The 23,123-nt window shown below is 40.2% G+C and overlaps 2 pseudogenes; both read left to right on the top strand.

Annotated features, from left to right (window-relative positions):
* LOC110151484 (cytochrome P450 2C21-like) overlaps positions 1 to 17,130 on the top strand; it is a 36,789-nt pseudogene extending 19,659 nt beyond the window's left edge.
* On the top strand, positions 9,620 to 10,544 carry LOC110151483 (small ribosomal subunit protein uS5 pseudogene; annotated as a pseudogene).
* Positions 17,131 to 23,123: the final 5,993 nt, after the last annotated feature.

Genomic DNA, 23,123 nt, shown 5'->3' with positions numbered 1-23,123 from the left:
AAAATTATGATGTTATATGGAATTATGTTATTTATAGGGTTATTTATAAGGTTCTTTTATTTATCATTGCTAGGAAAAACATAATAAACATTCTGAATTTACCATGGACAACTTGATAACCACTGTATGGGACGTGTTTAGTGCTGGAACAGAGACAACAAGCCTCACTCTGAGATATGGGCTCCTGCTCCCGTTGAAGCACCCAGAGGTCACAAGTAGGATCACAGATGATGGACAGGATGAAATTCTGGGTAGAAACTGGTAGGCAACATTGATGACTATTCCATTCTTCATCTGCCTAGATATTGTACAAGAAGAAAAAGTCATCATTAGTAGATCTTCCTATAATTGAATAAATTAAATTAAAATTAAAGTAAAATTCATAATGAAATATTTAATCAGCAGCGGCAGGTTTCAAGGGCTGAGGTCACTGTTGTTTTCTGTGGCGGAGTATCATTGATCTGCATCATGTAAAATATAGTAAAGAGAGTTATCCTAGGATCTGGAAAGCATTAGCCTTCCTCTTTCTCTAAAAGGGCATTACTTGATAAAGCCTTCTAAGTCCACATAAATATATTTTTGTCAAAAGATAATTCTACTCAAATGCATTTGTACTGAAAGGATTGATTCAGCAAAATCACAATCCTTTGTCAAAAAGATTCACTCTAAAAGAGTTATAGACAAATTAAAAATTCTTTTAAATTATATCCTTTTGGGCAAACAAATTATCCAATGTAACCATGATTAAGAAGCTAAATTCTGATTCCTATCTTGCCAACTAAAGTTCAGGAAGAAATTGACCATGTGGTTGGCAGAAACTGAAGCCCCTGCATGCAGGACAGGAACCGCATGCCCTACACGGATGCTGTGGTGCACGAGATCCAAAGATACATTGACCTTGTCCCCAGCAATCTGCCCCATGCAGCAACTCAGGATGTTAAGTTCAGAGAATACCTCATTCCCAAGGCATTTCATCTATACTCAAGACTCCTGAAAATGAAAGCCGTTCAGTCATGTCCGACTCTTTGTGACCCCAAGGACTACACAATCCATGGAATTCTTCAGGCCATTATACTGGAGTGGTAGCCTTTCCCTTCTCTAGGAGATCTTCCCAACCCAGAGATTGAATGCAGGTCCCTCATCGTAGACAGACTCTTTACCGTCTGAACCACGAGGAAGCCAGTAGACAGGCACTGTATAATTCTACTGCTGTGATAGTTGATAACCTAAGAGTCTTAATGTGGCTCAGCTGGTAAAAATCTTACCGCAGTGCAGAAGACCTGGGTTTGATCCCTGGGTTGGGAAGATCTCCTGGAGGAGGCATGGCAATCCACTCCAGTAGTCTTGCCTGGAAAATCCCTATGGACAGAGGAGCCTGGTGGGCTACAGTCCATGGGATCACAAAGAGTCGGACACAGCTGGGTGACTAAGTATGCACACAAGTGTTTACAGGTACTAACTACACAGTCATGTCATACATTTTACCCTCTGACCACATGCTCCTTTCCTTTTTGTTTGTTAATACAATTTAATAAATATAATAGTGCTTAGGCTTCCACAGGGTTTTCAGTACATTGATAGCTCCACACTCTGCCTGTTCATTAGCCTACTCTTCTGTCTACTTCCTTATTTACCAGTGTATGTTTTACTATTATGAGCACTTAACCAGTATCCTCTATTCTCATATGTCTCACATCATGCTGCTCCCACCTGAGTATCTATCAGATTGTTAGTCACCTTCCTAACGATCTCTTTCACTTACTTATCCAAAATCCAATGCAACAGTCTTCTGCCTTTCTGCCTGTGCTTGAGCTAATGTCTCCTTCTGAAAAAGACCGTGCAGCCCAGCAGGTTGGTATTATTATCACCAACCTTAAGTGAATCCTCAATCTTATACAACATTCTTGCTTGGTAACCCAACTCAACTTACTCCAACAAGCATGACATGGGCTTTCAGCCCTGAATTCTTCCCTTCCAGTTCTCTGCTGAGGACTTCTCCCCAAGTGAGTTAGTCTTCCACAAAGAAACTAAGTGCCATTGTAGGAAACTCCCTCAACTCCTGTCCACAAGGTTTACAAATTTAGCTACATCCACACCCTTTGTTTTCTCTTTCATTTTGTTGTAGAAGAAGGGGTCTCTTTATCTAAAGCAAATCTTTCTGTCTGTCTCATGGATCCCTTTCCTGTCACGTTTTCAGGAATCATTTCTTCTTTTTTCTCTGTTTTCTCTCTCTCCTTGCTGGCTCCTTTCTATTAGCATTTGAACATATTCAATCCTTTTGCATTTTAAGAAAATTTTTCCCAAATTCTGATCCCTTCTGTTCAGTAAAAGTGGTGAGAGTGGTCATCCTCGTCTTATTCCTGATGTTAGAGGAAAAGCTTTCCCCTTTTCACTGTTGAATATGATATTGGCTGTGGGGTTGTTATATAGAGCCGGTATTAAGTTGAGGTATGTTCCCTCCATACCCACTTTGTTCAGAGTTTTTTTTTTTAATCATGAATTAATGTTGACTTTCTTTTTTTTTTTTTTTTCAGTTTCTCTTTTTTTTTAATTTTTTTTATTTTTTTTAATTTTTTTTCCATTTATTTTTATTATTTAGATGCTTTTTCTGACTCTCTTGAGATGGTCATATGATTTTTATCCTTCATTTTGTTAACGAGTTGTATCACATTGATTGATTTACACATATTGACCCATTCTTGCATCACTGAAATAAATCCACCTTTTTCATAGTCTATGGCCCTTTTACTGTATTCTTCAATTTAGTTTGCTAATATTTTGTTGAGGATTTTTGCATCTGTGTTTATCAAGCCTATTGGCCTGTAATCTTCATTTTTTTGTAATGTTCTTCTCTGGTTGTGATAGCAGAGTAATGTTGACCTTGCAAAATAAATTTGGAAGTATTCCTTCCTCTTGTATTTTTTGGAAAAGTTTGAGAAAAGTTGGTATTCATTTATCTTTAAATGTTGTATTTGGTAGAATTCATTATCAAAACTATCTGTGTGCTGTACTTAGTTTCTCAGTCGTGTTTGACTCTTTGTGACCCATGGACTGTATCCAACTGGGCTTCTCTGTCCATGGGGATTCTCCAGGCATGAATACTGGAGTGTGTTGCAATGCCCTCCTCCAGGGGAGCTCCCCGACCCAGAGGTTGAACCCAGGTCTCCCCCACTGCAACCCAATTCTTTACTATCTGAGCCACCAGGAAAACCCAAAACTATCTGGTCCTGCATTTTGTTTGTTTGGAGTTTATGACTACAAACTCAATCTCCTTTCTAGTTATTGCTGTGTTCAAATTTCTGTTTGTTCATGATTCTGTCTTAATAGTTTGCATGTTTTTAAGAATTTATCTATTTTTTCCAGGTTGTCCAATTTGTTCATGTATTGTTCATTATCATCTGTCATCATCCTCTGTATTTCTGTGGTATCAATTTTAATGTTTACTCTTTTATTTCTGATTTTGTTTATTTGAGTTGTACCTCTTTTTTTTCTTGGTGAATCAAAACGTTTGCCAACTTTGCTTATCATAAAAAAAATACAGGTCTTATTCAATACTTTCTATTGTCTTATTGGCCTCTCTCTCTCTCTCTTTTTTCCACTCTTTGTTATTTCCTTTCTACTAATTTTGAACTTTGGTTTTTATACTTTTTCTAATTCTTTGAGGTGTCAAGTTAGGTTTTTTGTTTGAGATCTTTCTTATTTCTTGATGTAGGCATTTTTCACAATGAACTTTTTAAAAAATTTATTTAATTGGATGCTAATTACTTTATAATATTGTAGTGGTTTTTGCCATACATTGACATGAATCAGCCATGGGTGTACATGTGTTCCCCATCCTGACCCTCCCTCCCACCTCCCTCCCCATCCCATCTCTCAGGGTCATCCCAGTGCAGCAGCCCTGAGCACCCTGTCTCATGCATTGAACCCGGACTGTCGATCTGTTTCACATATGATGATACATATGTTTCAATACTATTCTCTCAAATCATCCCTCCCTCGCCTTCTCCCACAGAGTCCAACAGTCTGTTCTGTACATCTGTGTCTCTTTTGCTATCTTGCATATAGGGTCATGGCTGCCATCTTTCTAAATTCCATATATATGCGTAAATACACTGTACTGGTGTTTTTCTTTCTGACTTACTTTGCTCTGTATAATAGGCTCCAGTTTCATCCACCTCATTAGAACTGATTCAAATGTATTCTTAATAATGGCCGAGTGATATTTCATTGTGTATATGTACCACAGCTTTCTTATCCATTCATCTGCCGATGGACATCTAGGTTGCTTCCATGTCCTGGATATTATAAACTGTGCTGTGATGAACATTTGGGCACATGTGTCTCTTTCAATTCTGGTTTCCTTGGTGTGTATGCCCAGCAGTGGGATTGCTGGGTCATATGGCAGTTCGATTTCCAGTTTCTTAAGGAATCTCCACACTGTTCTCCATAGTGGCTGTACTAGTTTGCATTCCCACCAACAGTGTAAGAGGGTTCCCCTTTCTCCACACCCTCTCCAGCATTTATTGTTTGTAGACTTTTGGATAGCAGCCATCCTGACTGGCATGTAATGGTGCCTCATTGTGGTTTTGATTTGCATTTCTCTGATAATGAGTAATGTTGAGCATCTTTTCATGTGTTTGTTAGCCATCTGTATGTCTTCTTTGGAGAAATGTCTGTTTAGTTCTTTGGCCTATTTTTTGATTGGATCATTTATTTTTCCGGAATTGAGTTTCAGGGGTTGCTTGTATATTTTTGATATGAATTCTTTATCAGTTGCTTAATTTGCTATTATTTTCTCCCATTCTGAAGGCTGTCTTTTCACCTTGCTTATAGTTTCCTTTGTTGTTCAAAAGTTTTTAAGTTTCATTAGGTCCCATTTGTTTATTTTTGCTTTTATTTCCAATACACTGGAAGGTGGGTCATAGCGGATCCTGCTTTGATTTATGTTGGAGAGTGTTTTGCCTACATTTTCCTCTAAGAGTTTTATAGTTTCTGGTCTTACATTTAGATCTTTAATCTATTTTGAATTTATTTTTGTGTATGGTGTTAGAAAGTGTTCTAGTTTAATTCTTTTACAAGTGGTAGACCAGTTTTCCCAGCACCACTTGTTAAAGAGATTGTCTTTTCTCCATTGTATAGTCTTGCCTCCTTTGTCAAAGATAAGGTGTCCATAGGTGCATGGATTTATCTCTGGGCTTTCTATTCTATTCTATTGATCTATATTTCTGTCTTTGTGCCAGTACCATACTGTCTTGATGACTGCAGCTTTGTGGTAGAGCCTGAAGTCAGGCAGGTTTATTCCTCCAGTTCCATTCTTCTTTCTCAAGATTGCTTTGGCTATTCAAGGTTTTCTGCATTTCCGTACAAATTATGAAATTATTTGTTCTAGTTCTATGAAGAATACCGTTGGTAGCTTGATAGGGATTGCATTGAATCTATAGATTGCTGTGGGTAGTATACTCATTTTCACTATATTGATTCTTCCAATCCATGGACATGGTGAGAATGGACACCCTTGTCTTGTTCCTGACTTTAGGGGAAATGCTTTCAATTTTTCACCATTGAGGATAATGTTTGCTGTGGGTTTGTCATATATGGATTTTATTAGGTTGAGGTATGTTCCTTCTGTTTCTGCTTTCTGGAGGGTTTTTATCATAAATGGATGTTGAATTTTGTCAAAGGCTTTCTTTGCATCTATTGAGATAATCATATAGTGTTTATCTTTTAATTTGTTAGTGTGCTGTATTACATTGATTGATTTGTGGATATTGAAGAATCCTTGAGTCCCTGGGACAAAGCCCACTTGGTCATGATGATCTTTTTAATATGTTGTTGGATTCTGTTTGCTAGAATTTTGTTAAGGATTTTTGCATCTATGTTCATCAGTGATATTGGCCTGTAGGTTTCTTTTTTTGTGGCATCTTTGTCAGGTTTTGGTATAAGGGTGATGGTGGCCTCATAGAATGAGTTTGGAAGTTCACCTTCCTCTGCAACTTTCAGGAAGAGTTTGAATATGATAGGTGTTAGCTCTTCTCTAAATTTTTGGTAGAATTACATCTGTGAAGCCATCTGGTCCTGGGCTTTAGTTTGCTGGGAGATTTCTGATTACAGTTTTGATTTCCATGCTTGTGATGGGCCTATTAAGATTTTCTATTTCTTCCTGGTTCAGGTTTGAAAGTTATACTCTTCTAAGAATTTGTCCATTTCTTCCAAGTTGTCCATTTTATTGGCATATAGTTGCTGATAGTAGTCTCTTATGCTCCTTTGTATTTCTGTGTTGTCTGTTGTGATTTCTCCATTTTCATTTCTAATTTTATTGATTTGATTCTTCTCCCTTTGTTTTTTGATGAGTCTGGCTAATGGTTTGTCTATTTTATTTATCTTCTCAAAGAACCAGCTTTTGGCTTTGTTGCTTTTTGCTATGGTCTCTTTTGTTTCTTTTGCATTTATATCTGCCCTTATTTTTAAGATTTCTTTCCTTCTACTAACCCTGGGGTTCTTGATTTCTTCCTTTTCTAGTTGCTTTAGGTATAGAATTAGGTTATTTATTTGACTTTTTTCTTGTTTCTTGAGGTAAGCCTGTATTGCTGTGAACCTTCCTCTAAGTTCTGCTTTTATAGTGTCCCATAGGTTTCGGGTTGTGTTTTCATTTGCATTTGTTTCTATGCATATTTTGATTTCTTTTTAAATTTCTTCTATGATTTGTTAGCTATTCAGAAGTGTGTTGTTTAGCCTCCATATGTTGGAATTTTTAATAGTTCCTCCCCCCCCTGTAGTTTACATCTAATCTTAATGCATTGTGATCAGAAAAGTTGCTTGGAATGATTTCAATTTTTTTGAATTTACCAAGGCTAGATTTATGGCCCAGGATGTGATCTATCCTGGAGACGGTTCTGTGTGCACTTGAGAAAAAGGTGAAATTCATTGTTTTGGGATGAAATGTCCTATAGATATCAATTAGGTCTAACTGGTCCATTGTATCATTTAAAGTTTGTGTTTCCTTGCTAATTTTCTGTTTAGTTGATCTATCCATAGGTGTGAGTGGGGTATTAAAGTCTCCCACTATTATTGTGTTACTGTTAATTTCCCCTTTCATACTTGTTAGCATTTGCCTTACATATTACAGTGCTCCTATGTTGGGTGCATATATAATTGTTATATCTTCTTCTTGTATTGATCCTTTGATCATTATGTAGTGTCCTTCTTTGTCTCTTTACACAGCCTTTATTTCAAAGTCTATTTTGTCTTATATTAATATTGCTACTCCTGCTTTCTTTGGGTCTCCATTTGCATGAAATATCTTTTTTCAGCCCTTCACTTTCAGTCTGTATGTATGCCTTGTTTTGAGGTGGTTCTCTTGTAGACAGCATATATAGGGGTCTTGTTTTTGTATCCATTCAGCCAGTCTTTGTCTTTTGGTTGGGGCATTCAACCCATTTACATTTAAGGTAATTATTGATAATTATGATCCCATTGCCATTTACTTTGTTGTTTGGGGTTCAAGTTTATGTTTTTATGCCTTTATGCCTTTATGCCTTTTCTCTGTTTCCTGTCTAGAGAAGATCTTTTAGCATTTGTTGAAGCACTGATTTGGTGGTGCTGAATTCTCTGAGCTTTTGGTTGTCTGTAAAGTTTTTTATTTCTCCTTGATATTTGAATGAGATCCTTCCTGGGTACAGTAATCTGTGTTTTAGGTTTTTCTGTTTCATCACTTTAAGTATGCCCTGCCATTCCCTTATGGCCTGGAGGGTTTCTATTGAAAGATCAGGTGTTATCCTTATGGGAATCCCCTTGTGTGTTATTTGTTGTTTTCCCCTTTCTGCTATTAATATTTGTTCTTTGTGTTTGATCTTTGTTAATTTGATTAATATGTGTCTTGGGGTGTTTTACCTTGGGTTTATCCTGTTTTGGACTCTCTGGATTTCTTGGACTTGGGTGGTTATTTCCTTCCCCATTTTAGGGAAGTTTTCAACTATTATTTCCTCAAGTTTTTTCTCATGGCTTTTCTTTTTGTCTTCTTCTTTTGGGGCTCTTATGATTTGAATGTTGGGGCATTTGCATTGTCCCAGAGGTCTCTAAGTTTGTCCTCATTTCTTTTAATTCTTTTTTCCTCTCTGCTTTATTTATTTCCACCATTCTATCTTCCACCTCACTTATCCTATCTTCTGCCTCTGTTATTCTACTGTTGGTACCCTCCAGAATGTTTTTTATCTCATTTATTGCATTATTCATTATTCATTGACTCTTTTTTATTTCTTTAGGTCCTTGTTAAACATTTCTTGTATCTTCTCAGTCCTTGTCTTCAGGTTATTTATCTGTAACTCCATTTTGTTTTTAAGATTTTTGGATCATTTTTAGTATCATCATTCTAAATTCTTTTTCAGGTAGACTCCCTATCTCCTCCTCTTTTGTGTGGTTTGGTGGGCATTTATCATGTTCCTTTACCTGCTGAGTATTTCTCTGCCTTTTCATCTTGTTTAGGTTGCTGTGTTTGTGGTGGTCTTTCTGTATTCTGGCAGTTTGTGGTTCCTCTTTTGTGGAGGTTCCTCCCTGTGCGGGGGGGTGGGGGTGGGGGTGGGGGGTGGGGTGGGGGGGGTGGGGTGGGAATAAACAAGTGGCTTGTCAAGGTTTCCTGGTTAGGGAAGCTTGTGTTGGTGTTCTGGTGGGTGGAGCTGGATTTCTTCTCTTTGGAGTGCAATGAAGTGTCCAGTAGTGAGTTTTGAGATGTCTCTGGGTTTGCTGTGACTTTGACCAGCCTGTATATTAAAGCTCAGGGCTATGTTCCTACATTGCTGGAGAATTTGGGTGGTATGTCTTGCTCTGGAACTTACTGGTTCTTGGGTGGAGCTTGGTTTCAGTGCAGGTATGGAGGCTTTTGGATGAGCTCTTATTGATTAATGTTTCCTGGAGTCAGGAGTTCTCTGTTGTTCTCAGGTTTGAGATTTAAGCCTCTTTTTTTCTGGTTTTCAGTCTTATTCTTGCAGTAGCCTCAAGACTTCTCTATCCATACAGCACCAATGATAAAACATCTAGGTTAATGGAGAAAACATTCTCCACAGTGAGGGACACCTAGAATTGTTCGCTGAGTTACATGGAGAAGAGAGGAGGGAGGAGGGAGATAAAGGTGACCAGGAGGAGAAGAGGGGGAATCAAAAAGGGAGAGAGAAATCTAGCCAGTAATCAAATCCCTATGTGCTCTCCACAGCCTGGAACACCCAGAGAGGTTCACAAAGTTACATAGAGAAGAGAAGAAGGAGGAAGGAGATAGAGGTGGCCAGGAGGAGAAGAGGAGGGGTCAAAAGGAGAGAGACAGATCTAGCCAGTATTCAGTTCCCTAAGTGTTCACCACAGCCCAGAATACCCAAAGCAATTCACAGAGTTGGGTAGAGAAGAGAAGGGGGAGGGAGGAGATAGAGGTGACTTAGGGGAGAAAAAGGAGAGTCAACAGGTGGAGAGGGCAATCAAGCCAGTAATCACACTCCTAAGTAAAAAGGAGTACTGAAGATTTGATTCTTAAAGGTACAAAATTGATAATTAATACCAAAAAGCAAAGATTAAAAATCTAGAATAGACATTAGACTCTCAAAAGTACAATATTAAAAAATCAAAACACGCTTCTTGGTGAAAACACCAAATGGCGGATGACGCCGGTGCTGCGGAAGGGCCCGCAGGTCCGGGGAGCCCTGGAATGGGAGGCCGCGATGGCTTCCACGGAGGCTTCGGTAGTGGCGTCCGGGGCCGGGGTCGTGGCAGGGGCAGAGGCTGCGGAGCTCGCGGAGGCAAGGCCGAGGACAAGCAGTGGCTCCCCATTACCAAGCTGGGCCGCCTGGTCAAGGACATGAAAATCAAGTCCCTGGAGGAGATCTACCTTTTCTCTCTGCCCATCAAGGTCTGAGATTATTGACTTTTTCCTGGGAGCGTCCCTCGAGGATGAAGTTTTGAAGATCATGCCCGTGCAAAAGCAGACCTGTTCTGGCCAGCGGACCAGGTTCAAGGCATTTGTTGCCATCGGGGATTACAAAGGACATGTCGGTCTGGGTGTCTAGTGCTCCAAGGAAGTAGCCACTGCCATCCGTGGGGCCATCATCCTGGCCAAGCTGTCCATCGTCCCCGTGTGAAGAGGCTACTGGGGGAACAAGATCGGCAAGCCCCACACAGTTCCTTGCAAGGTGACTGGACGCTGCGGCTCCGTGCTGGTGTGCCTCATCCCTGCCCCCAGAGGCACTGGCATCGTCTCCGCCCCTGTGCCCAAGAAACTGCTGATGATGGCCAGCATCGACGACTGCTACACCTCTGCCAGGGGCTACACCACCACCCTGGGCAACTTCGCCAAGGCCATTTTTGATGCCATTTCCAAGACCTACAGTTATCTCACCCCTGACCTCTGGAAAGAGACGGTGTTCACCAAGTCTCCACATCAGGAATTTACTGAACATCTTGTGAAGACCCACACCAGAGTCTCCGTGCAGAGGACCCAGGCCCCAACTGTAGCCACCACATAATTTTATAAAGAGAATAATAAAGTGAATGAAACCGGTTAAAAACACACACACACACACAATCACAAAATTATTAAAATATGTATGAAATTTGCTTTAAAAATGCCTTTTTTGAAAGGTAATGGTTATAAAAATGAAAATTAAAGCAGTAATAAAGGACTTAAAAATTAAAAACTCTAAAATTGATAATAGTAAAAATATATCTAGGAATTTCTCTGGAGCTGTTGAGGGCTGTGTGGGGTCAGTTCAGTTTCAGATAGTTCCTTGTTCCAGCTTATACTTCTCAAGGTCTATAGACCCCTTCCCATGTAGATGGTGCCAAATACAGGGTTTAATCTGTTGCACCTGTCACTTCCAAAGAGGTTCCCTCTGTTTATTTTGGCTTCTTCTGTTTGCACGTCTCTTCAGTGTCTAATTTCTGCCCTGACACAAGGGGGTGGAGGTGGTCACTTGTTTAGGCTCACTTGTTCAGTCGTGCTGTGGGGAGGGAGGAACACTGCAAACAAGTATCACTGGCGTGTGTGGGGAGCGCTCGCAGCGTCTGGGCCACAATGGGTTTGCCCCCGCTCAGGGTGTGTGTGCTTTCCCAGTCTACACAGCTCAGGCTCCAGGTTGCTCTGCAGGGAAACTGTCTAAAGCGGACCTTGGGTTTCGTGCACTTCCCAGGTTTAAGCCGCTCAGATTCAGGTTCTCGGGTACTCCATAACGGTGCAGACTCAGTTGGGCCTGCGTTCTGTGCCCTTCCCAGGTCTGAGCAGCTCAGGTGACCAGGTGCCTGGCGAGCGCACTCTCCTCGGTGGGGCGGTGCGTCTTCTCACTTCCCCAGTCCTGGCCGCTCGGTTTCCTGGGCGCACAGCAGGAGCGCTGTCTCAGGTGTGCTGAGTGTCTCCTCTGGGAAGCTGATCTCTGGCTGTGCCCCTCCCAGTGGATGTCAACCATCTAGGATCCCAGGAAGACTTGGTTAGCAACTGGGAGCCTGCTCACAGTTTTGTAGAAGATGCCTTCTCTGGGTCCGAGATTGCCGGTTTCCAGCTCTGGCTATCGCTCGCCTGCCTCTCTGCTTCCAGCGGGGGATGGGCCGATCTGCAGCCGGCTAGCTCTCCTCTGGTATTCGCTCAGTCCTTGGTTCTGTGAGCGGGTTGGCAGTGTCTTAGCTTAGAGCTTTTCATAGGAAAGTTCTCTCTCTCTCTTTTTTTTCTCTCTCTGGCTATCCCACTGTTTGGGTTGCTATCTCACATTAGCTCCCTCAGATTGTCCTCAGGGCATTCAGGCCAGATCCCTACCCTAAGCAATGCCGCCCCCACCTCCCTGTTCAGCCCCCACTTGCTGGTGGCAGACACCAGCATCTGGGCTACTTCTCTGCTGTGAGTTGCCATCAGGTGTGTAATCTGTGGATTTTTTAAATTTATTTATTTTTCCTCCCAGTTATGTTGCCCTCTGAGATTCCAAAACTCCCCACAGACCCACCGGTGACAGGGTTTCCTGGTGTTTGGAAACTTCTCTTTTATGACTCCCTCCCAGAATGGGTCTTGGTCCCTAACTCTTTTGTCTCTCTTTTAATCTTTTATATTTTATCCTACCTCCTTTAGAAGATAATGGGCTGTCTTTCTGGGTGCCTGGTGTCCTCTGCTAGCGTTCAGAAGTTGTTTTGTGGAACTTGCTCAGCATTCAAATGATCTTTCGATGAATTTGTGGGAGAAAGTGGTCTCCCCGTCCTATTCCTCCACCATCTTAGGACCTCTCCTCACTATGAACTTTCATCTTAGAACTGCTTTTCCTGAATCTCATGGATTTTGATATGCTGTGTTTACATTTTTGTTTGTCTCAATGTACTTTATTATTCTCTTCTGATTTTTCTTTGGATCATCGATTGTTCAATAGCACATTGTTTAATCTCCACATCTTCGTGAATTTTCCAGTTTTCTTCTTGTAATTGATTTCTTGATTTATACTATTTTGGTTTGAAAAGATACTTGATATGATTTCAATCTTCTTAATTTATTAATACCTTTTTTGTACCCTATCATATGATCTATCCTGGAGAATCTTTCATCTGTGCTTAGAAGAACATGTTCTGTTGATTTTGGATGGACTCTTCCTTGTATGTCTGTTAAGTGCATTCTGACTTTTAAGTGGGAATGCCTACTTCATTAAAATTTAATATAATTATCAACAGGTGCTTTATTTCTAGAAATCTATCATTTTTGTCCCACTTGTTCACTCAGTTTATATTCCACTCCTCCTCCTTCATTGTTTTATTATTCTTGGAATAATTATATATTTAAATAATTGCTTTTGTTTGTCCTCCTTTGTATTCCTTCATTTCTCCCTTTCTTCCTTCTTCTGGAATAGTTTAAGTTTTTGTGTTATTGTAAATTTCTATTGGCATCGAACTATTTTTTTTTTTTTTAGTGGTTTCTCTTGAGATCACAGTATATTTGCATGTGTTAAGTTGCTTCTGCGACCTTATGGGCTGCAGCCTGCCAGGCTTCTCTGTCCATGAAATTCTCCAGGCAAGAATACCAGAGTGGATTGCCCTCCTCCACTGCAATCCATGCCCTCCTCCAGGAGATCTTCCTGACCCAGTGACTGAACCCACATCTTCTGTGTCTCCTGCATTGGCAGGCAGGTTCTTTACCACTTACGCCACCTGGAAAACCCCTGAGGTTACAATTTGCATCCTTAAGTATTTACAGTCTTAAAATTAATAGTATTAAATTTTGTTTAAAATACAAGAACACTGCAGTTGTATATGGCTATTTAACTTGTTCCACTTCCTTTCTGCTAAAGTTATCAGATGTATATTTTGTATATTATGAACATACCATGAATGTTATAAGTTTTGCTTTAAAGCAAGGTTGGAAAACTTTTTGTAAAGGGCATGGAAATGCTAAACAACGTACCTGTGGTCATAAACCTTAATTTAAGAGAGAAATACTTGATTGATGATAAAAACTGAGCTTCAAATCATTATGTAGTATATCTCTGAGTTTATGAAAACCTTACTAGAACCCAGAAATTCCTTCCTGTTTCCACAGCATATGCAACAATTACATTGAAAAAACATAGAAGTAAGAGGGATACTTAATTAGTTTCTCATCTTAGAGGGAAACTGAATAGTTTTCAAGAATATGGCCAATCAGATCATATTTGGAGAGGACCCTATATTTGGTTCCAGTGAATGAACTGAATTTTTAGTGACATCAGCACTTTTAAACAACGCTCCAATTTATTTGTTAAGAACAAAGCACCTGCCTTAGTTTTTGGAAGAGCAAGTGCTGTTGGTAGGCTACAAGCTGAAGATGATTAGCGTTGGAATCACTTAACAGTGCCCTGGACTGGCACTTTGATTTATATGATTGAATCATAAATCATTTATATAATTTATTTGGCATTATATGACTTAAGACCTGTTAGGCTTGTTCATTAATTTGTTCTTTGACATGGAGAGAATAAAATATGTATGTGCCTCAGCAACCTCATTTATAAAAGGATTAGATAAGGCATTTTTTCAAATTCCATGATGTTTTTTTATAATCTAGTTATTGTGTTTCTCTTTATCTCAGGGCACAGTCATATTAACATCTCTAACTTCTGTCCTGCACGATTCCCAACCTAGGGCAGTTTGATCCTGGTCACTTCCTGGATGAAAGTGGCAACTTTAAGAAGACTGACCACTTCATGGCTTTTTCAGCAGGCAAGCATGCTTCATTTCTGTCTGTACATCAGAGGTCAAATGAGAGGAGGAAGGGCTTTGTATGGAGGCAACTCTGAGCTGGACAAATTGTCATTTTCATGAGGCCAGAGGCACCACTCCCAAGGTGCACATAATTTCTGATTGGATTGGAAGCTGCACTCACTGAGTTCTGCCCTCTCACCCACCTCTGACAATCTTAAGGGCTCCTTGTAGAAGTCTAGCTCCATTGAGACTTTTCTCCCGTCTCCAGAGATGCCATTCACTCAATAAATGTCTCTGAGGACCTTATATGTAGTAGACCCATGCTCACTCAGGTCCAGGGATAGAAATGTGAATAAGGGACAGCTCTCCTCTAAGAAAGAGGAATGCGAGTTAACAGGTGATGATACTCCAGAGAGACAAAAGCTATTCAAAAGGCTTCTGTGGAAACCCAGAGAGAGGAGCTCCTAAATCTTACATTTTGAGGGCAGGGCAGAGGACAGAGTAGTTGGAGCACAAGAGAAATTTTCTTGTTGGAAGAAATATTTTAGTATCTTCCTTTAATTTGGGGGAGGACTTTGAAAGAAAGAGGCAGGGTACTAAAAAAGTTTCATTAAAGGCAGCTTAATGAAGAGACTATTTTCAGAGGTGTGGACATTATTAAGTGAAGTAGCAAGAAGTGGTCAAGTACTCAAGGATGAGCATCAGCAGGACAATGTTCCCATCCTATGTCGGAAGGACTGGGAGAAGGAGGGTGTTGCTGGAACCCAAGCAGATCTTCAGCAAAGAGAGAATGGATGCCTCAACAGGAGATGGATCTATAGGTTGGAGAATACAGCCACTGCTGAAACTGTGGCCTGACAGGCTGGGACTGAGGGAGGGCATACTCTAACCTTCTCAGTGTCTAATCCTTTGAGTTTATTCACAGTGAAGAAGGGAACTAACTACTGGGGTTATGCAGTCCATAGAAATCAACTTCCTAAACACACAGTAAGTGTAAACAAAAAACAAGCACAGTATGGATCTGGAAAGATGGAGAAATGGAAAGTGTTCAGCACAGTTTGAAGGAGAAGGGTAGAAAGTAGAGGGTGAAGGGCCTTTCCTACAGAAGGAATTGAAATAGGGATAGAAATAGGAGGTTCACTCCTCATTGAACATCCAGGAAAACAGGTTTCAAGGAACCCTTGTTGCTTGGTCCCAAGATTATGAACAATGCCCAGAATTTGACCTCAAAACTAGACCCTGCTAATCTTTTCCTTATCTACTTCCTGAATTTTGGGTCCGTAGTTTTATAACAAACTGGCTTAAGATTTCTGCCCAGTTTATGGGATTTGTAGGACTGCTTTGTCCTGGCACTGTAGTATCATTACAAGACTTAAGGCTTTACTTTGTTGTTGCTGTTCAGTTGCTAAGGCGTGTTCGACTCTTTGCAACCCCATGGATGGCAGCACACCAGGCCCTCTGTCCTCCACTGTCTCCTGGAGTTTGCTCAAATTCATGTCCATTGAGTTGGTGATACTATCTAACCATCTCATCCTCTGTCACATCCCTTCTCCTTTTGCCTTTACTTTATGAGCTTATATTCCAGTGTGTGGGACACAGGAATAATTATAATTTCATGTGAAACATTTTTTATTAGAAGTATGTATGAGTCTTGTGGAAAACCAGCAAGAGAGTGAATTATATCCCCCTGAATAGATCAAAGAAGTTTGTATAGAACAAGTGACACTTGTGGTGGATCTAGAAGGATGTAGAGAATCTCAGCAGGAAGAGCTGAGGGAACCAATATTTCAGTTGGAGGAATGACTGGATACTCATAACACTTGAAATAGCTAGTGTGTCTGGGGATTAGAGAATGGTTAATAATATTTGTGTCAAGTTTGTGACATTTCTTTTTATACTTGGCAACAGTAAACTCTTGGAATATTGTTAGAAACAGAGACATGATAAGGTCAAGATTAGTTTTAGGAATCCAGATGAGGAGAAATAAATCTGTTGTTGAGTCTTAAATTGGAAGTAGATGGAAAAATATAGTGTGTAGCTCATGTTATTTGGGATGGGTGAGTGTGTGTGTAGAGAGATATTATTGGCAAGCCTCAGGAAAGTGATCCTGACATGGGTGTACAGAACAGATTTAATAGAGAATGTACACTGAAATATTTTCTGAGGAAATGAAGCAAACCAGATTTTGGTGTAAATAGAAGCCATAGATTAATTTGTCTTTTATTAATTTGTTTGTTTATGTATTTACTCATTCCATATTTATTTATGCTTCCTTTTGTGATATATTAGAAATAGAATTGAACAACTCTTTAATTTATGTGTCATTTTTAGGAAAAAGAGTGTGCTGGAGAAGGCCTGGCCCGCATGGAGCTGTTTTTACTCCTACTCAGCATTTTACCTTGAAACCTGTGGTTGACCCAAAGCACATTGATATTGCACCAAGTTTCAAAGGGATAGTCTCTATTCCACCCTTCTGTGAGATGTTTCATTCCAGTCTGAAGAAAGGGCCAACTGCCAGGTTGCAGAGTGAGCCTCTCCATTTCCATCTACACAAGCTGATGCTCTCTGTCTTGGCTGTTAGCCATTGTCCGCCTCTCCCTTACCTTTAGCAGTGACATTCTTAAGCCCTGCCTCTTCTAATTTTCTTTAAGATTTAGTTCAAGTCTTTTTGTATGAAATACAACAGTTTTGTCTCCAATAATTTTTAAAAAAAATTACAGTCCTGAGATCTTAAGCTACATCCCATTTATTGTGTATACTAAATGGAGGACACCTTATAAATGTCATATTTTATTAAAAATTAAAGTTGGCAATTATCCCATGTGCTAAAATTTTTAAAAATGTACTCATCTCTTACTCCTATTTCTCTCTCTAGGGGAATGATCTCTTGATAGTTTGGATGTATAATTTTGCTTTCTCCCAATGTTATTAAAAATATAATTATGTGTTTGATGGGTATGTTTGTGTATATATGCATATACATGCAAAAGAAATCAGGTGAAGATGACTCCAGCTAGAGGAAGTAGTATGAGATAAAACTTGAATTTATTAGTCTTTCCAGAGATGTTCTTCCTCTTTCCCTTAGTGATTAAACACACACACACACACACACACACATATAAAGACAAAGAAGAGGGGAAGGTAATTAATATACATATGGGTTATATTTGAGAAAGAGAAATCTATCTACACAGAGAAATCTATGTGTGTGTTTAGTGTTTGTGTGTGCATGTATTACTTATAGCTATGGTTTTTTTGTGACATTAAATAATAACATAAGATTGATTTTTGCACAAGCAGTGTAAGTTAATGTATCTCATAATATTCTGTTGATAACTATAATAATTTTTAAAAAATTATCTTCCATCTCATTAGAACTGATTCAAATGAATTCTTTTTAATGGCTGAGTAATATTCCATGGTGTATATGTACCACAGCTTCCTTATCCATTCGTCTGCTGATGGGCATCTGGGTTGCTTCCATGTCCTGGCTATAGAACAGACTTGTGGACTCTGGGAGAAGGCGAGGGTGGGATGTATCAAGAGGACAGCATCGAAACATGTATATTACCTAGGGTGAAACAGATCACCAGCCCAGGTTGGGTGCATGAGACAAGTGCTCGGGCCTGGTGCACTGGGAAGACCCAGAGGGATCGGGTGGAGAGGGAGGTGGGAGGGGGGACCGGGATGGGGAATACATGTAAATCCATGGCTAATTCATTTCAATGTATGACAAAAACTACTGTAATGATGTAAAGTAATTAGCCTCCAACTAATAAAAATAAATGGAAAAAAAAAAGAATACAAAGGTAAAAAAAAAATTATCTTCCTATTCAAGGATATTTCTATTATTTTGAAACCTTGTTAATATAAAAATGATACTATATAAATGCTATATAATACAAGCATATATTTTTTATTATTCCTTTACTGTCTCTTCAGGATAGTTTCTTAGAAGTAGTGTGGCTGCACATATATATTCACTTTAATTTTTCATAGATACAGAAGCATAATGCCCTAAAGATTATATATCTGCTTACTTTATTAAAAGAATTTTTTTTTTGGCTATGCTCCCTGGCATTTGGAATCTTGATTTCCTGACCAGGTGTGGAAACCATGCCCCATGCAGTGGAAGGGAGGTCTTAACCATTGGACTGCCAGGGAAGTTCTTTTCTTTTCTGTCATGACTGTAATAGAAAGACTATTTGATCAAACCTGTACATGTACTGAGGATTGAATTCTTTGGTAGATTTAATAGTTTTTAGTTACCTTTCAAATAGAAATCTCATCATCTGCAGATAATATTTTATTGCAATGACTAGAATTTCTTGATATAATATATATATATATATATATTTATGTCTGTATTTCTCTGACTCATCACACAGACACACACAGACCATACACAAACACGTGTGTGTGTGTGTGTGTGTGTGTGTGTGTGTATTTGTCAACATGCGAGAGTGATCAAAGTTGTGACAATTTCTAGGGACAAGAGAGCAGAGGGATTGGGAAGTCCATGTTAGGAAGCCTCTTATTTGATGTGATGTTACCTTTGAGGTGATTATTGATTTGAACTCAAGAGGTTAGAGTCTTAAAGGTTGACTCTAAGGTGTCACATAGGAGCTTTAGAACTCCTCCAAATCTTGCAGATTCTGAAGGCTATCAGAAAAAAGATGGACCAAGTAAACATTTCAACTTCAGTTGAAGCTCGAAGGTTATGAAGAAGATCTGCAACTAAGGAATAAAATTAGCCTGAAGTTGAAGAATACTTATAAGACCAGAGTTCTTCTTTACATAATTTCAGTCATTGATTAAATGCTTGTTGGAACATATTTTTCCCTGTAGAAAACTAATGTCATTCAGAGCCCTGGATAATCATTGCATTATTTGATGTACAATGTGTAGCACAGACACACACATGCACACAAACTTACCTGAAAAAACGTGATCTTCTCAATAAACATACAAAAATTAACAAAGTTTAATACTTGTATAGGGTAAACACTCAGCAAATTGAGAGAAAAATGGGACTTCTTTAATTCTGAAAAATGGGACTTTTTTAATTCTGAAAAAGGGCATCTCCAAATCCTAGATAATATTTAAATTCATGGTGAAATACTGAACCCTTTCACCATAAATTTGAAAAAAGCTGCCTCTATTTAATGTTAGACTGAAGAAACCGTGTAGAGTAATGACTTCTATAAGTCTTCCCAGGTGACTCAAGTGGCAAAGAACTCACCTGCCAATCTAGGAGTTGTAAGAGATGTGAGTTTGATCTCTGTGTTGAGAAGCTCCTCTGGAGGATGGCACAGTCACCCACTCTAGTATTCCCCAGTATTCTGGAGAGTCCCATGGACAGAGGAACTGGGCAGGCTACAGTCCACAGGTTTGCACAGAGTTAGACACAACTGAAGAGACTTGGCACGCATGCACTCACACAATGACTTCTATAGTAATTTTGTCCAACGTAAAACAGTGAGAGCACAGGGGAAAATTGTCAGCACAACTTTTTTAGGACTATGGACATTATACAAAGACTTGCATGAATCTGTATTGTGTTTATTTTTTTTTTAAAAAGTGGGCAAATATCAGTAAGAATAGTGAGGTTTGTGGTATTTTCACTTGCCTCATTCCCTTCCTCATCACTCCAGTCTTGATGTAGCCTTGAAAATCTACAGGACATAGGTGAAAAGTAGTGGCCTAACAGCCACTGGATGGGGCTTTCCTGGTGGTTCAGACAGTAAAGAATCTGCCTGCAATGTGGGAAGACCCAGGTTTGATCCTTGTGTTGGGAAGATCCTCTGGAGAAGGAAATGGTTACCCACTCTAGTATTCTTGCCTGGAGAATTCCATGGATAGAGGAGCATGGCAGGCTACAGTCCATGGGGTCGCAAAGGGTCAGACACAACTGAGCGACTAACAGCCACTGGAGGAGGCAGAATGGAGCTTAAACTCCTTCAAAACCCTGTTCCCAGAGATCATTATTATGTTTCCTTCCTGTGGTCATCCTGGAAGATCCTACATTTAGGATTGATCTGACTCTGCTATCACCTAATATTATGTACAGTATGGAGATGTGCTAAGTCACATCTAACTCTTTTGCCACCTCATGGATTGTAACCCGCCAGGCTCTTCTGTCCATGGGATTTTCCAGGCAAGAATACTGGAGTGGGTTGCCATTCCCGTCTCTAAGGGATCTTCCTGACCCAGGGATCAAATCTGAGTCTCCTGCATTGGCAGGTGGATTCTTCATTACTGAGCCACCAGGGAAGCTGCCTAACATTGGGTTGGCCTCCCAAAAAACTGGTATGAACTTTTTGGCCAGCTCAATATGAACAGTATTTTCCCTAGGGCATTTGTCAAAAATAATCAGGGGCAATTTTTAAGCATTAAAGATGGCTGACACTGTATACAACAGCTGGAGAAATCAATACACTAACCAAAAAGCTTAAAAGGAAAAACTGAGGAATGAGATATTCATCAACACTTTGAAAAACTGATGTATTCCTGAGACATTTGTTGTTCAGTTGCCAAGTCATGTCTGACTCTTTGTAACTCCATGGACTGCAGCACGCCAGGCTTCCCTGTCCTTTACTATCTCCCAGAGTTTTCTGAAATTCATGTCCCTTGAGTCAATGATGCCATCCAACCATCTCATCCTCTGTTACCCTCTTCTCCTTTTGCCTTCAATATCTCCCAGCATTAGAGTCTTTTCCAGTGACTCAGCTCTTCACATTAGGTGGCCAAAATGTTGGAACTTCAGATTCAGCATCATCCTTCCAAATAATATTCAGGATTAATTTCCTTTAGGATTGACTCGTTTGATCTCCTTGCGGTCCAAGAGAACCTCAAGAGTCTTCTCTAGCGCCACAATTCAAAAGCATCAATTTTTCGGTGCTCAGCCATCTTTATGGTCCAACTCTCACATCTATACCTCATTACTGGAAAAGCCATAGCTTTGACTATACAAAAAGGTATAGTGAAGGAAGGTAAAGGTAAGGTAAAGGAAGGTAAAGGAAAAGGTAAAGTGATATTTCTGCTTTTTAATACGCTGTCTAGGTTTGTCATAGTTTTTCTTCCAAGGAGCAGCATCTTTTCATTTCATTGGAAGCCCACAAATGCTCAGAAAAGATCAAAAGAAAACCCTAAGCTGTCATCTCTGGCAAACCTTGAGGCTCTGTGTAAGAAAGGAGTGAAGGATAAGGTTGAATTAGAAACTGCCTGGATGCATGTTGAAGGGATGCTTCAACATACACACAGAGCCTCTTGCAAAGACAGGGTACTGCTTTAGTTCCTAAGACTACTAAGGAAATGTCTATTCAATCATTAGATGAGCACCAAGCTAACTGAGCAAAGTCTTTGGTGGATACAAATGACAAACAATAGAAACTTTACATTAGTTCAGAGTAGCCACTAAACAAAAAAGAGCAAGGCAAATTGCTAAGAATATTCTATTTAGGTTTAAAAAAATTTCTTTTTATTAGAGTACAGTTGATTTACAATGTTGTGTTAGTTTCAGGTGAATCAGTTATGCATGTACATATATCTACTTTTTTTTTTAAGATTCTTTTCCCTTATAGATCATTACAAAGTATTGAGTAGAGCTCCCTATACTATACAGCAGGTTATTATTATTATCTATTTTATATATAGTAGTGTGTACATGTCAATCCCAATCTCCCGTTTTTTCCCTCCATTGTCTATAATTATGTATCACATCTTCTTTATCCATTCATCTATTGATGGACATTTAGATTGCTCTTATGTCCTAGCTATTGCAAACAATGCTGCATGTATTATTTTCATGTATCATGTGCATGTAAATTGGGGTGCACGAATCATTTCAAATTATGGTTTTCTCCAGGTATATAACCAGGAGTGGGATTGTAGGACCATACACAAAAATAAACTCAAAATGGATTAAAGACCTAAATGTACGGCTGGACACTATAAAACACTTAGAAGAAAACATAGGGAGGAGGAGCCAAGATGGTGGAGGAATAGGACGGGGAGACCACTTTCTCCCCTACAAATTCATTGAAAGAACATTTGAACGCTGAGCAAATTTCACAAAACAACTTCTGATCGCTAGCAGAGGACATCAGGCGCCCAGAAAAGCAGCCCATTGTCTTCGAAGGGAGGTAGGACAAAATATAAAAGATAAAAAGGGAGTCAAAAGAGCTACGGACGGAGACCCGTCCCGGGAAGGGAGTCTTAATAGAGGAAGTTTCCAATCACCAGGAAACCCTCACACTGGCTGGACTGGGGGAAGTTTTTGACAATCTAACTGGGAGGAAAAACTAAACAAGGCCCACAGATTACGTGCCTAAAAGCAACTCCCAGCAGAAAAGTACCCCAGATGCCCGTACCCGCCAGCAACAAGCGGGATCGGGACGGAGAGGAGAGGGCGGCATTGCTTAGGGTAAGGACCGGACGAAGACCCTGAGAGTAATCGGAGGGAGCTTTTTTAAACTGTGGGATAGCAAGGGTCAAAATTAACTGGCCCGAACACACTGCTGGCGGTTCGCAAAACAAAGGGACTGAGAAACTCCAGAGAAGAGCCGGTCCATCCCCGCTGGAGGTTGGAGGCAGGGGGGAGGGGAAAAGGGCAAACTCAGCCCTTGAGAAGCCACCCCCTCCCACACTGCAAACAGGCCCCCGGTTCCTATCTAAAGACTTCCTGAGACCCGACTGGTGGCGCGCGCTGGGCCGCGGAGGGAAAAAGCGCGCAGTACCCGGGGAGAGTGCGCCCAAGCCTCTGGCTGCCTGAGCCGCTCAGGCCGGGGAAGGCACAAAACGCAGGCGCAACCGAATCCGTGCTTTTGTGGAGTACCCGAAAACTGGAACCGCACTCAACGCAGGGCCCGCTCCATATAGAGCAGCCGGGAGCCTGAGCAGTATAGATGGCGAAAGCACTGACACCCGTGAGCGGGGCAAACCCA

The sequence above is a fragment of the Odocoileus virginianus genome, chromosome 7 (assembly GCF_023699985.2).
Source record: "Odocoileus virginianus isolate 20LAN1187 ecotype Illinois chromosome 7, Ovbor_1.2, whole genome shotgun sequence".
NCBI classification, from domain to species: Eukaryota; Metazoa; Chordata; class Mammalia; order Artiodactyla; family Cervidae; genus Odocoileus; species Odocoileus virginianus.
This window is presented reverse-complemented; position numbering and strand designations above follow the sequence as displayed.